This window comes from Nasonia vitripennis (genome assembly GCF_009193385.2).
Source record: "Nasonia vitripennis strain AsymCx chromosome 4 unlocalized genomic scaffold, Nvit_psr_1.1 chr4_random0009, whole genome shotgun sequence".
Lineage (NCBI taxonomy): Eukaryota > Metazoa > Arthropoda > Insecta > Hymenoptera > Pteromalidae > Nasonia > Nasonia vitripennis.
Genome location: NW_022279645.1, coordinates 1,782,115 through 1,799,664, shown reverse-complemented (window position 1 = coordinate 1,799,664; position 17,550 = coordinate 1,782,115). Strand labels below are relative to the sequence as shown.

At 37.1% G+C, this 17,550-nt stretch overlaps 1 protein-coding gene across 1 annotated transcript in view; it reads left to right on the top strand.

Moving 5' to 3' along the window:
• The window catches only part of LOC116417366 (homeobox protein Hox-A2-like), a 64,341-nt gene that overhangs the window by 7,348 nt on the left and 39,443 nt on the right, over positions 1-17,550 (top strand). The window lies entirely within an intron of this gene.

Sequence of the window (17,550 nt, the reverse complement as noted above, 5' to 3'; positions counted from 1 at the left end):
TTAAAAAAAAGATTGTATCAGAGGCACAGTACAAAGTGTCAACGCATGACTAGTATGTCCATTCATTGACACTTCGTACTGCACCTCTAGCACAATCATTTTTTGGACAATATATATATATATATATATATATATATATACACCATAGCTGGTATGTATGTCTATGCAGCAAGAACTATAAACCGCACTTTCCAGAACTCGACATCGACGACCCTAGATACTATCCACGGCTATCTAGTGCATGTCTACGTTTTCAAAACTATGGCGCATATATAATATAGACGCAACTATAACCTATACCTATACACTTTGCTCCACATATCCAAAAAAAAACTAAAGAGCGCACCACCTGACCACACTTTATGTAGCTTGAATATACTTTTTGATGTTTTAAAATTTTGATAATTTGTTGTCTTACGACAAACCATGATAGAATAAGCAGGTTCAACCTAAGATATTAGCAACAAGCACTGACCCGCCCGATAAGTTCGGATATAAATCGTCTAAGTGCCATTCCAGACAAAAGTAAGGTGTAGTGATGTATTATATGTGAAAACGTGTTTTATACAGATCATTTTAAAAATGAACCAATACTGTGATCATAAGTGAGACCTTTATGTAATATGTAATGAACATGAGCAAGCGAATCAAACCTTAAAAGTGAATAAAAATGTGCTGTGTAATAAAGCTAAAGTGATCATTGCACAAGTAAAGATGCAACAGAAAAAAAGAAGTAAAAAACAAATAATTCGAAAATTAGCTAATACTGAACCTGAATATTTTGAGAAAACTATCTACAAAGATCATACTGATCTAAAAAGAATGAAGATACAAAAACCTATTACTAAGAGATCTGAATATCGCCTCACTACCCAATCAGCACGTTACGTTGTGAGAACGTTCCAGCAACGTTGCATTTGCAAATTTGCAACGTTCTAGAAAGGTTGTAGCAACGTGGCTGAAACGTGAAAATGTCCAACTTCGTGGCAATAGGCTTTAATTAAACGCATTAAACGAGTATGAAATCGGTTTGAAAAACACCTTTTACAAGGTAAAATGTTGGCAACTATAAGTTTGGTCTCTCTCCTGGTAGAAAATAACCCAACAGTTAATTATGGTTGGCCAACCAACCTGCTAAAAACGTCACTTTAGTCAACAGTTTACCGTTGGTAAGCATTTATACCAGGGCATCTTCATAAATCTGTATATTTTGTGACAAGCGAACGCGAATTCGTATTTCGCGCGCTCGCCGCGTCGCGCGACCATTTCACGCGTGAGGGCGACGTTGCCAATTCGGCGGTACTCGGGAAGCACGCGCGGAATCAGCGCGCGAGACAGATAGGCAAAAGCGCTAGTACAGTCCAGTGCGAAACTTTTACCGGTATACCACCCGCGATTATCCGTATCTACGAGGCGTGAGAGAGCATCGACGACCAGAGACCATCCGCTGGAGGAGCACACCCGAGCCACCATGGCCTTGAGTACCCAGGATACCCCAGCGCGTCACTGCTTCAGCCAGGAGGGACGCCTCCCGGCCATCCAGGACTTTTCCCCGTCGGCAGCCGACGGATACGCGGCGACCGAGCAACGAACGCGCGCGTCGAAACTGTAAGTCCGTAACATTAGCTACTGCGCGATTTATAGATCACCGAATCGGCTGCAGACGCCAAGGCCAAGGCTCGCTGCCACCGAGTTGTCGGCTCGTCTCCAGTGCAAGCCGCGAGTGCGAAATCGTCCTCTCGCGACACGCGTTACATTGTATTAACATCTTGAGTGAATATAGACATCTTACTTTTGAACACGAACGCATGTCTGTTTCTTCCGTAAACCTATTGCGTCCTTCCGACGAACCCGGTAGAGTAAAGCCGGTTACATCGCGGCACGGCTACAGAGCGCGCGCATGGTCGGAGACTCTATACGCGAAGAAAGCGCGGCGAGTTTCGCACGCCGCGCAGTTGTACACCGAGGCAACCCGGCTGCATAGTACAGAGTCGGCATTGCACTCGCCGACTTCGGCATCATCGAGGGATAGCCGTGCGGAGATAAAAGAGTGAGTAATCCCCCTCTTTGATGCGACAGCATCTTCGCGGCTGTCGCGCTAAAGCCCAGTTGCCCCGTGACAATTTGTATAAGAATTCTATTCTAATTTCTCCTTCAAAATTTATGAAATCATTGAAAGAATTGTTAAGTGTTTGCAGCTTGCAAAGTTTCTGTATGTGCTTATAAATATACGTTAATGAATGTAGTGAAATCAGTTTTATATATGTCAAGCATCAAGCATTAAAATTCAGCAGGTGGGATAAGGTCAACTGACTAGTGGTTATTAAAAAAATGGTTACAATTTTCAAAAATATTATTTTAATTCACACTTGCCGTCCCGTCGTCTCATAGTCTACGATGTTCACTGACTTGAAACAACTTATCGATTACTTAAAGATTATTCCCCACACAAATATGCTCATTTATCATGTTTTTAATGAAATCAGACACATTCATACGCAAATGTTTATGGTAAAAAAAGAATCGTAAAGCCAAATTATTAAAGCAAAAATAATATTACTATATGATTCTAAAAATACTTATTATATTTGCAAATTATTAAATTTGGCTTGAGATTTTTTCTTTGCTATAAACTTTCATGTATATATTTGAAGATTTTTAAAATAAAGCAAAGCTCTTAGATTATAATCAAAAAATGTTGTAACTTCAATATGATTTAACAGATTTACACCTTAATAATAACAATTCGGATGTTTCATTGATAAACTATAAGACAGCGGGACGGCAAGTGTGTATTCAAATAATATTTTTGAAAATTGTAACCTTTTTTTTAAAAACCACTAGTCAGCTAATCTTATCTCACCTGCTGAATTTTAATGCTTGATGCTTGACATAGATAAAACTGATTTCACTACATTCATTAACGTATATTTATAAGCACATACAGAAACTTCGCAAGCTGCAAGCATTTGGCAATTCTTTCAATAATTTCATAAATTTTAAAGGATAAATTAGAATAGAATTCTTATACAAATTTACATATTTATGAAGATGCCCTGGTATAAATGCTTATCAATGCTAATCAGTAAACTGTTGGCCAAAGTGACGTTTATAGTAGGGTCTTGTATATAGTTGCCGTTAAGGAGGCTAAAGTACGAGTCGAACAACCATAGACGTGGAGGTCGGCATAGCAGGGGACGGGGTCGTTGTCGAGCTCAAACGGTGAGAGCTCGTGAAGTTGAAGACGAGCTTATAGATTTTCCGTGGATCACGGTGTCGATCTCGCTTGACTCTGTTCTAGCAGTCCTGCATGTCCTGAAGCAATTGGCTGGTGTCCAGTTTCCAGTCCACCGATATGAACTAAGGGTCACAAGATATCCGCTGATGTAGAACACGCTGCTGTTTACTTTCTGGATTCACCTCGTATTTGTGATGATTGGGAGTGTGTAAGTACTCGAAAAGTCGGGGTACTCGATCGAAAAACTCGACTCGACGAGCTCGAGTAAAGTACCAGGTCGAGTCAAGTTACTGGAACATTTCAAACTACTCGAATTTTTCGGGTTACTCGAATCTTTTGAGTTACTCGAGTTTCTCGCACTACTCAAGATTATTTTTTAACCATATATTTATCAAACCATTCGAAATTGTATAATAATATTTACGCATGGCTTTAAGACAGCCTCAGTGGCTCAGTAAAGCATGAAGCAATGAAAGTGAGAGCTCATAAAGCTCATACAAGCGAATTGTTTTTCGTACGTATATAAACTAAGCAATAAGCTTATGGGTTAAGCTGGTCGTGGTCAAGCCCTATAGAAGTCGCAAAAAACGCACTGCTCTTACTGTTCTCGTAACTGCAGTTGTGTATCCCAGTTTGAAAAGCGCGCTACATTTATGCTCGTCCGCGGGACGGCCTATTTTCAGGGTTACACTGTAAAAAATTTTGTCGTAATATTACTAACCCAGTAGTAAACCATTCCGTCTTACGCCCAGTAAATTTACAACAGTATAAGTAAACTCACAACGGTATATAGTAATTTTACTATTTTGCACGCTGTAATTTTACAACGGCGGTAGTATTTTCACACTGAACGCGAGAGTCTGGCCCCTGTAAAATTACTACGCTAAGAGTAGTAAACTAATCCGACCTACGCTGGGCGAAGCAATTTTACTACAAGAATAGTAAAATTGCTAGATTTTTGTAATTTTACGTAGCTGAGAGTAGTTAAATTGCTATACGTGGGGTTGGAAGCTCATGTAATTTTACTACATTTTAGTGATTTAAAAAAATCATTTTACAGCACTGCGTGTCATAAATCCGCATTTATGTCACGCCTATCCGTGGCATAAGCAGTCCTTTATTGCACCGTGCATATAGCCCTCGCTACGCTCGGGCGCTAACTTCACAGTGAAAAAAAGGACTGCTAATGCCACGAATAGGCGTGACAGCGGATTTATGCTAGTCAGTGCTATAAAATATCGTACGATACATGCGTCATAAGTCGATCTTCATGGCACGGCGTATAAAAGCGCACACCGTGCCATGCCGTAAAGTACGACTTATGCGACTAGTATCGTAATGTACTATTTTACAGTGTAGGTTACTATAGGGAGATTTGTTTAACATTTTCGTTCACGCTTTAAAATACGCCGTTTTTAGGGCCAGGAATATAACCGGCAAGCCGTGTTCAATGTATTATATACAATGTTTATATTATGTATGTACCATGTCTATGTGACTTAACAAACACAGGCTCACAGACAAGAGCATGCCCATGCGATATACATACATTAACTGGGTTCAAAACGGACCTGGCGCCCAAATAATACTGGCTGATTCTGCATTCACATTTATTGAATCATATGCCTCATAATACATTAAAAGGTTATAATTTTACTATATTTAATAATATAACATCCAAATATCAATTATTCAACACCCGACAATTTCGAGTGACTCTAAAATTTGGATTTACTCGAGTTTTTCGAGACAGATTCGCGAGAGTTGGTGCGCACCAAGTAGCTCCAAAACACCACTGTTTTAGGCTATGTTTTAATGTTGATACAAGGCCGGACGTACTCTGCTTTTGTAAACGATGCAAGAAAAAACTAGATAGAGGCTTTCGATAACCAGTCTGAAAAATCGGATCCTCTTTCCTCAAAATCTTTGTGTAGATAGATGCTTACTCCGTGCGTTCGGCTCTCTGCAACTGCTATTAGCATATTGCACTGATTGCTGAAGATAACCTTATGTATCCTATTATCTCATGACATATTTTTTTATTGTTATACTTGAAAAGATGAGAATCGCATAGCCAAAATTTAAAGAAATTATCGCAAATTAATTTTTAATCATAATGATTTTGCTCAAAGAGAAATTTTTAAAGCAAAATATTATGATCTGTTTGGGTCATGTAAGAGCGGGAAGTAGAATTTTAAATTTCGTACCGTAGCGCGGCAAGCACTGCGGTGAGAGCGGTCGGGCACATGCGTGCGCCGCGTAAGGTCTCTCTAGTTTTGCGCGGGTACGCGCGAGCACGTGCTGTTCAGTTTTATAGCGTGCGTCGCGTTGTGCGTGAGAATTGTGCGAGCGGCGTGTAGTGTGTGTGGTACTTCGTGTGTTGGGACGTCGGCCACGAGCGAGCTTCCTCGACGTGCTGACCTCCAACCCGGCAATCGTCAATTACGCGGCAGGGCTAAAAAGGTCTGCTCACGGCCCACGATAGGCTTCCTCGAGACGTCGAGGCGTCCTGCGACCGAGGAAAATGCATCCCACCCACTTTCTTTTAGTTAGCACGCGAACCTGGGCTTCTCGTCATGCCGTCCACGTTAGTTGCGGTCAAGGTAGGAGAGCTCTCCAGCGTGCGCAAAGGTACCTTCCAGCGATTGCGTTAATTTAAGTGCGTTTTTCTCTCTGTTTGCCTATATTAGAATCTCTTTTATTGTATAATCGTAAATAGTAATTGTTTTTCTCTCTCTCTCTTTTGCCTATCTTAGAGTCTTAGTCTCTTAGAGTCTTAGTCTCTTTCATTTGTATAATTTCCTTTACTTAATTTATAAATAGTTCGCTTTCCCCGGCTTTTCTCTCTGATTCGTAAGAGTTTTTACGCTGAGGCAAGTCGTCTTTTTTCCGCAAAATTTGCGTACTATTGATTTGACTTCCCAATCTTCCCTTACTTATTTCACCATTTTACATTAAATATACATATATATTTTGAACTCATTAGCTTTTCTTCATGATCATTAGAAAGTTCTTATTAAAATCTTCAAGATACATTACTCAAACAAAAGCATCGAAGGCATATCAGACAAGAAACAATTGGAGACAATGAAACGCATTTAGGTTAAAAAGCAAATTTAAAGTATAACAGGGTCGCGCTGCTCCCCGACGGCACAGTGTATAAAAAACTTGTACTTACCATAGGGGCGCTACCGCGCCCTTTGATGTGTGCTAAATTTTCGATGGTTGCAATTGCAATATTCTTGCAACGTGTACGAAACGCATAACCAATGGATGCCACATTTTCGTTGGTTGCTGTTGCAACGTTCTAGCAACGTGTACAAAACGAAATCTGTATTAGTTGCATATACAACGTTCCAGAAACGTTCTTCAAACAACCAATCAATAAATATACATTATTAGAATAATATTTAAAAAATATTGTCATATTTATTTGCATTAAAACAGGTTAGTTTACATTGTTTATATAAACGCGAAAAAAGGGTCATACAATATTAAAACTACTTATATGTACGGCACCGCCAAAGCCAAACTCATACCTACACAAACGCAACCGATGAACTCGCACGTATGAAGATTACGACTTACGTTACACTTGTAGAGTTGCGAATCGGCAGCTGTTGGTACGGCGTCTTTCTTTTAATTAGCACCGTTCACGTTCAAATCGTTCAAAAATTAGATTCATCTTGAAGAGGACTATCTGATGAAAATGATCCACGACTTTACCAGCTGCCCTATGTCTTCATTTCTCAATCTCGACGTAGATCAACGTATTAGAATATAATTTGACTACAATCTATTTTTCACCGTCCTTGTCATTCTCCAAATTTTCTAGATCGTTTGATCTTTTCTTTGTTCTATTACTTTCTTTGAGCCAAGCCTTTGTTAATTCTTCAGCATTATACGAAATGTAATCTCTATTTGGCTTTCTTACTAAGTCTAAATAAAAACAAAAAATTACTTTTTTTTATAATAAACAACCTTTTATGCTAAATAAAAAAAATTTTTCCTTGAATTGTGCAAGAAATAATTTTAAACCCGAACCCAACCCACCTACAGTTAAAAATAACGCTTACCTATAATTATCTTCCATCTGCGATGTTTCTCGGATGCTTTCTTGTCTCCTCTTGACTCTTTAAAACTGTCAAGAACTGCTAATTATGTAGTTGACACCAAATGGATTACCACGACATAAATTAATATTAAAAAAAAGTACGATAGTTAGTTGTTTAAGAAATTTGGATATCGATGGCGGTCCTTGTTATGGAACAAGAATGATTATTAAGGATATAAAAAAAACATATATTAGTTGGATGAATCATTACTAGTGAATATCCTGGTAAAATCGTCTCAATGCCACGACTTGATCTAAGACCGTCGTTAGATGAGATTAAATTTCGCTATGACTATAAACAGATCTCAAGGTCAATCTTTTGACAAAGTCGGAATATATTTGTTCACTACAGTGTAAAGACCGTACTTGATATAAGGACGGGCTGCGCGAGTCTACAAATAATTATTTGAATTAAAAGGAACTAGCCTTCAGCTCAAGAGCCTTATGTCACTACAGTTACACGCGGACTGAAAGATCTGAGTATGTCCTGCGCTTCTCGTCTGCTCGGACGCGTGTTAATGCGCGGACGGTATTCTATCCCCACTACCTGCTAAAGCGGACAGGTTCGTTTTGCGCAGACTTTGTTGGTGTCCTAGCAATATAGTCACGCTGTAGTATCGCGGACTAGGAAATGTCCACGACTATGTTGCTTGCCCTTACCTTGTGTGGCTTACGGTGTTGTCGGCAAGCGTGTTTACTCCTTCTGTTCTCATCTCGATGGTTTTAGGTTGTTTTATGGATATTATTGATTATTAATAATAATTATACACTGATTAATTGTTATGGTTTTTGTTTTATTAGAGACAACCCGGAACTCAGCAGATGTTACAGTTTTGTATAAGTTAGTTATTGTAGTATCGATTTTATTACGTTGTGCGGTGGTTTATTTATAATTACTATTGACGCTTGTACAATTAAACTTAACTTACGATGAATTTATATGTTTGTTCTCTTTCGTGACCTGGAAACTGGATAGTCCTTCGTGGCACGTCAGGTACTGATTGGCCTTAACTCTACACGATTACTCGTGGCAAGTTTTACGTTCTTATCTAAGCTGTGTTACCACTAACGCCAGTTTTATTTAAGGGCCCTTCGCCTATTGCACTATGCAGACTCTCTACCAGAAAGCAAGGAGTCTACTATTTCTCGCACACAGAGTTTGAGTGGTTTGCACACACTCAATCAGTGATGCGTACTGAGAAATAGCACTTGTACTCGCTGACCGGGGACAGCCACGCGACAACAGGTTACTTATACAAAAAGCGCTCCGTGTATCGTTTCCTGGCCTTTAAAGCCTCGGTGACGATTCAAGGAGTTGTGAAATTAATTGAAACGCGGCAACGATCGACCAATTAATATCTGACGTGCAAGGATGATATACGAAAGTAAATCAGTGATACTCACGTGAGAAGTGCTGACTCGCAGGTCAAAGCACTCGTTTGGATGTTCGGCGATCGGTCTCGTACTATCGCAATCGGTGTAGTATACGTCGCACAGTGTGAAATTTTTTTTTTTTTTTTTTGTATTAAAACCTAATATCTCACGATAGAGTAAAAAAAATTTGTAAGTCGCATAGTTTTTTTCCAAAAAAATATTATAAATATTAAAATAAAGCAAAGATATTATCGCTAAAATCGCAAAATGGACCTTTGTTCCTTGAATTTTGGGGCCCCCGAAAACTATTGTGGGCCTTCCCAATATTTTTATCTTATTCCACATAACTCAAACTATACTCTAACCAAATTTCATCCAATTTTGTTGACTCAATCCTGAGATATTAGGTTTTAATACAAAAGAAATTTTTTTCTCACACCTTACGTCACCTGTATGAGTGCACGAATGCAGTCATACAGGCGCTACACACATACTTACATGCCAAGAATATATGAACATGGGACATTACAACAGTATTCAGTCATGGTCAATTATATTTTGCTTTGTCAAGAACGAAATCAAGAAATAACTTAAAGTTATTTTTAAGTAAGGAGTCTATTTGCGAGCATAATAGAGATTTATTAGAAGATAAAAAAGAAGAAGAAAACCGAATACTAATACAAAAATATATACAAAAAACATTGTATCTTCCTGTAGACGATGTCTAGGTGCTAGGATGACTCCTGGTCGACGGGACATCGTCAATAAGGAAGAGCATCGTATATAAATCAAATGTGCCGATAAAAAATCGAATCTTTCGTAGTCGATGTCAAGGTGCCAGGTTCACGCCCTGATCGACAGTACATTATTCTCGAAAAAGAGCATCCAATGTACATTAAATGTACCAAAAAAAAATACCGTATGTATTGTCAGGTGTGGATACACGTCACGGGTGTCTAATTACTATAAGAGAGCAAGTAGAGAAGTGCAATGCGGTGGCGGCCGTGGCGCAACGACAAAACGTCTGCCTTGCAAGCCAGAGGATCTCGGTTCAAGCCCGGGGTCCGTCACTTTCCGTTGCATTCTTCATTCGTAACAGTATATCATATCGTTTAAATAGGCCTTATCATGATTATCATCAGAATCATCGAATCTGGACCACATCCGAAAATTTTCATTTAGCATTTTTATACATATAAACTTGTACTATTAGTGTATGAAAAAAATCATATTTTTCTGTTTCAAACAAGAGATGAATATGTTTGTACGTATGTACGGACGGACGAACAGACGTACGCAACTTTGTTAATGTTTATTGTTAATGTTTGTAAAAACAAATTGTTTAAAAGTTACGATTTCTGAGATGAATCTATGTGTTTATAAGCAAAGATTACAATCAATGTTGAAAAATTAATTTTTGCAGAATATTTAACGAAATATAGGGATGTTTATGGAAAACATTGTTTTCCAAAACAAAAAATTTTAATATTATGTAGATCTCTTCAAAAATATATTTCTTATAATTTTCCTAAAAAAAGTTTTTCAAAGCTACAGAATTCCGCCAACATTTGCTATACACTGGACCTATAGCTTTAAAAAATGTAATAGACGAGGATGTATACATTAATTTTTTAACCCTGCATGTAGCAGTTCGTATATTAAGCACTTCAAAACTCTGTGCAGATAAAATGTACATCGACTATGCTGAAAAATTATTCGTAAAATTCGTCGAACATTTTGAATTACTGTACGGACCAGAATATGTTACGTACAATTTTCATAATTTGCAACATTTATCTAATGACATCAGGCGGTACGGTCAACTGGAAAAATTTTCTGCGTGCAGATTCGAGAATTTCATTTCTCGCATTAAACAATTTATTTGTACAGAAAAGGCACCTTTGCAACAATTAATGCGGAGATGTGCTTGAATAGAAGTTATGCAGGAATGCATTCAAGATAATACGTCAAAAAACACTTTTTTTAAAACGCAACACACGCAAGGTCCTTTAACAAAAGATTACTATGTTACTGATATATTGCAGTACAAAATGATGATATTAGAAGAGATATATAGAATTGAGTTGCTATAATGGCAAAAAATATGTACGTATTTATTAATAAAAAATTAGTAAAGGCCTTAAGTTTTATTAAATGCAAAAGAAAAATAATGAGATACATATTGTGGGGCAACAACTGCAGATATTAGGCAATTTGTGTAAGAAGCCACGGCCATAAAGTACATTAGGAATATGCATTGTGATAGTATATTACGATACGTGTGACCTAAGTAGCCGATTATTGCACGGCGTGATAAAACGCCGTGCACTAATGGGCTATTTAGTTTACAAGTATCGTATACAATTTTATATCACAGCTGCTTAAATCCAACAAGTCACGCCTATCCGTGATCCAAGCAGTCCATTATTGTACCGTTAGGTTAGCGCCCGAGCGTAGCGAGTGCGATATACACAGTGCAATAATAAACTACTTAGGTCACGGATAGGCGTGACTTAAACGCGGATTTAAGCCACACTGTGCTATAAAAGATATTAAAAGCGGAATCAAAATATGGAAGTTGCAAACGATATCTGCAAAATTATGTAAACTCCCTTATAAGAATGATTATGTTGTATTCCCAATATTACACACGTCTTTTTAAAATAATGACTACAACAGAATATTTAGATTTCATATTATGAAATAATAATGAAATAATCAAATGCAAATTCATTACTACACTTATAAAGAATATACAATGAGATACACAAAATTATGAAACAATAAAAAAACAAAATTGTAAAGACGTACTAGATAGTAGGACGGGCTGCGCGAGTCTGTACAAACAATACTGCGTCTACTGAAGTGAAACTAAGGATACTAATGGTAGATAATTAAGCTATCAAAATCTTGGAGTTGAAACGTAACTTTATTCAAGACTCTGGTACTACTATACTACTACTATACTGCTATATCAATGGATGAGTATTTTTGTCAGGTGAGATTAGTGAGTTGAATAATTATTTGTAAGTCTAAATTTTTATTGCTTTTTTTTTATTTTCCAGTGTGTAAATACAATTGTCAGTATCATGGTCTACTAGATGGGGAGCAGTAAGATTAAAGCCACTGGTACCTGATTATCGATAACACTAAATCTTCGACAGTTTAACTGTCAGGTACAATATGTTTTATATAATTTAAATAATTTTATGTGATTGATATAATTATTTTTGCAGATGCAGTACTTGTAATATGCAGGTTAAACGTATTTATAATCATGCATTTTATAGAGGCTGGTTTTTCTTTAACAGTTAATTACATTATACAGTCATTTTCTTCTAGTTTTATTAATTTCATTCTATTTTTTTTTAATGGAAGGACTCAAGAGGATATTCAAGATGATTTTAAAGACAGTTAACAGAAAATTCATATAAATCAAGATTTAATTTAGGAAATAAATTGTAATAGCATAGTTGAGAGGGACGTGTCAGGCTTCTTAGAGCAGGCTGAGATATCGAATCTCACACATTTTTCACGCCATTTGAAACTATAAGGCACTTCTGTGTTGTGGTCGTGCCTAAAAAGTGGTTTAATCATATATATATACACTTGAAAATTATAGAAACCAAACTAATAGAAACCAAAAGTGTAAAATTTTACAATTTAGAAAATGAATAAAAAAATGAATGCAACAGACAATAACTATTACAGCCCCACAATAAAAAAAATTGTAAGTCCCAAAAACTTGACCACGGTACTTATATGTTTTTGGGATCGCTGAATCCGAATCCAGGGTCATTTTAACCCCATCAGATCTTAAGTCAAGGTCAAATAGGGGTCAAATTATCAAAATACATTAAGAAAAGACTAAACCATGGTATCTTGGGGTTTTTGGGGTCGCTGAATGCGAATCCGGGCTTATTACAACCCTATCAGATCATGGTCAAGGTCAGTTGAAGGTCAAATCATAAAGAGTCATAAAAAGTAAAATCAAACCATGACATTTAGGGGTTTTTGGGATCGCTGAATCCGAATCCAGGGTCAGTATAGTCCCATAAGGTTATATTTATGGTCAGTTCAAGGTTAGTTCAAGGTCATGGACGTAAAGAGAGTGAAAAAAATAGTTATAAACTGAAACAATGGAAAAGGTAATGTAAACCATAAAGCAAAGAATAATATATATGCAAGTACAATCGTATCCTTTAAAATTATATCATAGTTTGCTGCTCCTTCATTTACTTTAAATTTGTTAGAAGTATATGCAATTCAATAAAATACCCGTAAAAATATTAAGCCCATTACTCTTTTTTATGGTAACGAACTATTTTATTGGCAAATAATCTACGAAGTGGATTACGCTTCCGCTTCTCCGATGTTGATGGTAGATCTCTTTTTAACGACCAACAGTAATCTGCTAACATATTTACGTCCCATCTTCCTTGGTACCTGCGCTCCATTTCCTTGATATCTTGGTGAAATCTCTCTTCCTGCTCTTTGCTGTAATCACCTAGGTTTTCTGGAAACTCATCAACATGCGAATATAAAAAGTGTAATTTTAAATTCATTAGGCAGTCTTGATTTTTGTAACTATTTACTAAATTTAAAACTATTTGTTCGTAATTTGGGCTCTTATGATTTCCAAGAAAATTTTTATTTACGTCCTCTAAACATAACCATGCTTCTCTCTCTGTATGATTCATTTTCGTAACAAAAATTTCATCATTTATCATGTTACGAATCTGAGGGCCATCGAAAATTCCTTCATTTACTTTAGCATCACTTAATTTGGGAAACTGATTTCGCAGATACTTAAAGCAGCTACCATCTTTGTCTAAAGATTTTACCCATTGTTTCATAAGTCCCAATTTAATGTGAGGAGGTGGTATAAGAATTTTTGATGGATCAACAAGTGGCTTTTCTTTTATATTCTTAGAACCCGGTTCGAACTTTTTTCTAAGGGGCCAGACACTCTTCATGTAATGATTCTTTCTATCCCTACTATCCCATTCACATAAATAGCAAGGATATTTTGTGAATCCCGATTGTTGCCCCAGAAGTATTGCTATGATTTTAAGATCCCCACATATTTGCCATTTATGATCATTGTATTTTATTCGGTCTACTATTACTTTCATGTTACAGTATTCTTCATTCAGTATTACCGAATATCCTATGGAAATGGCTGCATAATCATTTGTATTGTGTAACAGAACGGCTTTTAAACTTCTCGTCGACGAATCGATGAACAATCTCCACTCGTTGGGGTTGTAACATCCATGTTTAAAGTAATTCATCAACCCAACTATATCTTTGCAGTAAACTAAGGAAAATTCTTCATCTTTAGCGAAATAATCACGATATTTCTTATTTCTGTCTCGGTAGTAAGAAACTTGAATTTTTCCAGCTTCATTAGTATTTTCTTTTAGCCATGAAGCCAAGTACTCCGCCCCATCCTTTGGTAGGCCCAAATCGCGTATGAGATCATTCACTTTTTCTTGTGTAAGTGGACCTTTCTCCTTCTTAGCATTATAGGGGATGTAATCCTCGTCACTTGTATCACTTGTACTAGCAACGTCATTGTCTTCATCAGGCGATTTTTCTTCTTCCGCAATAATATCTCCTTCCTCCATTTCATCTTTATCGTGTCTTTCTAAATTTTCCTCAAGATCCATACTTCCACTTACGTACGTACCCAGTGGATCTTCTCTTTTATCAATTGACGATTCATATATAGGTTTCGTGACACTTTCAACGTAAGCGTAATTAATGTGCGACTTGATTTTACTATTAACTCCATGCAAATTCGTATTACAAAAATAACAGTCTTCTTTCCTTAAAGGTTCCTTCCATATCGTAGGCACTTTCATTTTTACTTCAGTTTTACCATTTTTGCCTTTCTGTAGCATTTTTCTACATATTCCGCATATGATTTTAGGAATCCAATCAAATTCGTCAATTTTCATGTCTAAGTCAAACATGTTCTTGTACTGCTCTTTAATATTTTGATTGATTTTTCTTCTATTTTTTGGGGTCTCATACTTGCCACAAATGTAACAAAAACTATCCCGTTTTGCTATAAGGCATTCTTGGTCACCAGAGCTCAAGTGATAAATTCTTGTAGTATTATACTCTTCGAAAGCCAAGTTTTCCACTAACAAAGAGCTGCGGTCGCTCGATGACGACGCCTGCGGGCCCGCTTGCTCACCCTGACCAGCCGCCGATACTGGGGTTCCGAATCCCTGCATCGTAATTTTTTGATGTTTGTCTGCCATGACGGCTCTAAAGCCTTCACCCCGGGGTTTAGCCGACCGAAAAAAAGAATCGAGCAAACAAACAGCATATTCATATCCGTTCGTATCAAGTAGGAAATACAAGTGATACAAGTGAGATGAAGATTACTGTAACATGACTTTGGAAACCTTTTGGAAAATAAGACCTTAACACAAACCCAAGATAGTCAACATCAATCGTCTTGGGAATACCGTTATCATTGCTGGCTTTGTGCAAGCTTTCCTTCCCTATAATAGGCCTAGACATTTTCTCCCTACCTATTTCAGCATTCTTGTGTCGTAAGACGCGAACTGGTCGATTACCTGCTCTAAAGTTTCGTAATAAAGATCCCTAGCTTCTTCTTCTTTGTCCTCCGTAAGACAGTGTACCTTAATAAATACATATCTATTCCATTCACATTCAATGATGATGTACGAGAGCCTATCATTGACGGATTTGAAACTTTTAACCGAATGTATTATGATTTTGCCTACGAGAAATCTGGCGCCTAGGGATCCCGCGCTCCCGGCCCCATACAGGTAAGTGAAGTTACCCGATGCTAGTACTCCGCCATCTGGCCACCGCGATTCCTGTATTGCTACCAAATCTAGATTGTACCTATCAGCTTCCTTTTATGAGTTCTTTAAACGCGCCTGCTCTGTATAGACTGCGAACATTCGAAGTTCCGACCCATAAGTCCCTTTTGGTTTGGTTTTGATTTTTTTGAGCCATGATAGTATGTTAAACCTGCGCGCTTTGGATCCTGTTCCGATCGCAGGTGAGTCCACCGTTCTAGAGGTGATAACCCCCATACCTCTCTAGAACTAAGTATGAGAGCTTTCCGACTTTGACGAATACAGTATCAATTCGTCGTCAGACACACTACGGTTTCATTCTCGCATCATAACGCCCCCCTGCAAGGCAGCGCGCCTTCGCTGGCATCGTTATCTCGTAAGACCAGGTGACGAATCATTCTACACATCTCCTTTCAGGGCAGTTGTCATCGCTCCCGCATCCTCCTCGGCAGCAGGATTTTTGCCCATTTTTGTAATGTGTGATGAAAGAGATAGATTAAGAGATAAGAGATAATGTGAAGTATTTTTTGTTGTGGTGCTTGCTTAGTTTTTCTAGATCAATGCGTTCGACAGTGTGGGTTCATCACACCCACGCCTGTTCCCATCGGCTGTCCGCGGCTGCTTATTCAATTTATTTGCAGTTAATCTCTTTCTCAGGGGCTGTTCCTCTTTCCGCAACCTAAGGACGCGCTGTGTAGTGGTAATTGGCACCCACCCGTCCGATCTGGACGACAACCCCCAAGACTCACTTAGGGTGGCGGCATTGTAACAGATTAAGATTGTAAATACGCAAATTAAATTAAATGACAGTAAAAATATTGAAATTTCTGCTATGTATACATCACATGGTATACCAAAGAGTGAGTTTATATTAGATTTAAATAAATATTTGATAAAAAAGGAAATTATTAAAAATCATTCAGTAATAGGAGATTTCAATATTGATCTTCTAGAATGCAATCATGTAAGACCAAAATTTCTGTGCAATTTGTTTGAAAAGGGATAAATACCAGGCTTTGTTGGTATCACAAGGCAGCCTGTATGATGGTCTAAAGGATCCAATACATTACCTTACAAACTCAAATTATCAATAACTGACCATTACCCTATATTTATTTCACTTAATAAAATGATAATTGAAGATAACAAACTAACAGAATATTTAAATTATAAAAAAATTAGTAAACATTGCAGAATACAGAAACTGGAATAAAATTATGTCGATGCAGAATCCCAATCTAGCTACAAATAACTTGGTTTCGGAAATTAAACAATGTATTGAGTTATCCAAAACGAGACCTAGTAAATGTGAACAAATAAGCAGAAAAAGTTAGATCACTAATGCTATCATAAAATCATGCGATACCAAAGAATTTTTATATAAACTATGGCAAATGGATATTTACAATGAAGAAGTTAAATATGAATACGAAACATATACTCAAATTTTGGACAAGGTTATTAAAGATGCGAAATTCAGATACGATAAAAGCCTAGTTGAAAGAAATGCTGACAATTCATAGAAACTATGGGAAATCATTAACAAAAAAATAGGTAAAAAAAGATCGATTAATGATGCCATAAGTTATAAAAAGATTAACGATAATAAAATTACAGACAAAGTAAAAGTAGATGCAAACATCAAGAAATGTTTCTATAAGATAGGCCGTAAATTGAGTGATATTATTGTAAAACCTTAAAATGCCGAACCTAAACTGCCAAAATTGAATGCTAATTCTATTTTTCTGAAACCTACGAATTCGACAGAAGTAAAAACTATAATCAATTATTTTGAACCTAAAAATGGTGGCGTTGACAAAATAAATACTAAGACGCTAAAGGTTATTTTGCAACGATATTACGAAACCATTAACGCATATATTCAATCCATGTATCGAAAGAGCAGTCTGGCCTGATTCGCTCAAACAGGCTAAAGTAATACTGATTTACAAATCTGATGAAAAGCACAGTGCAACTAA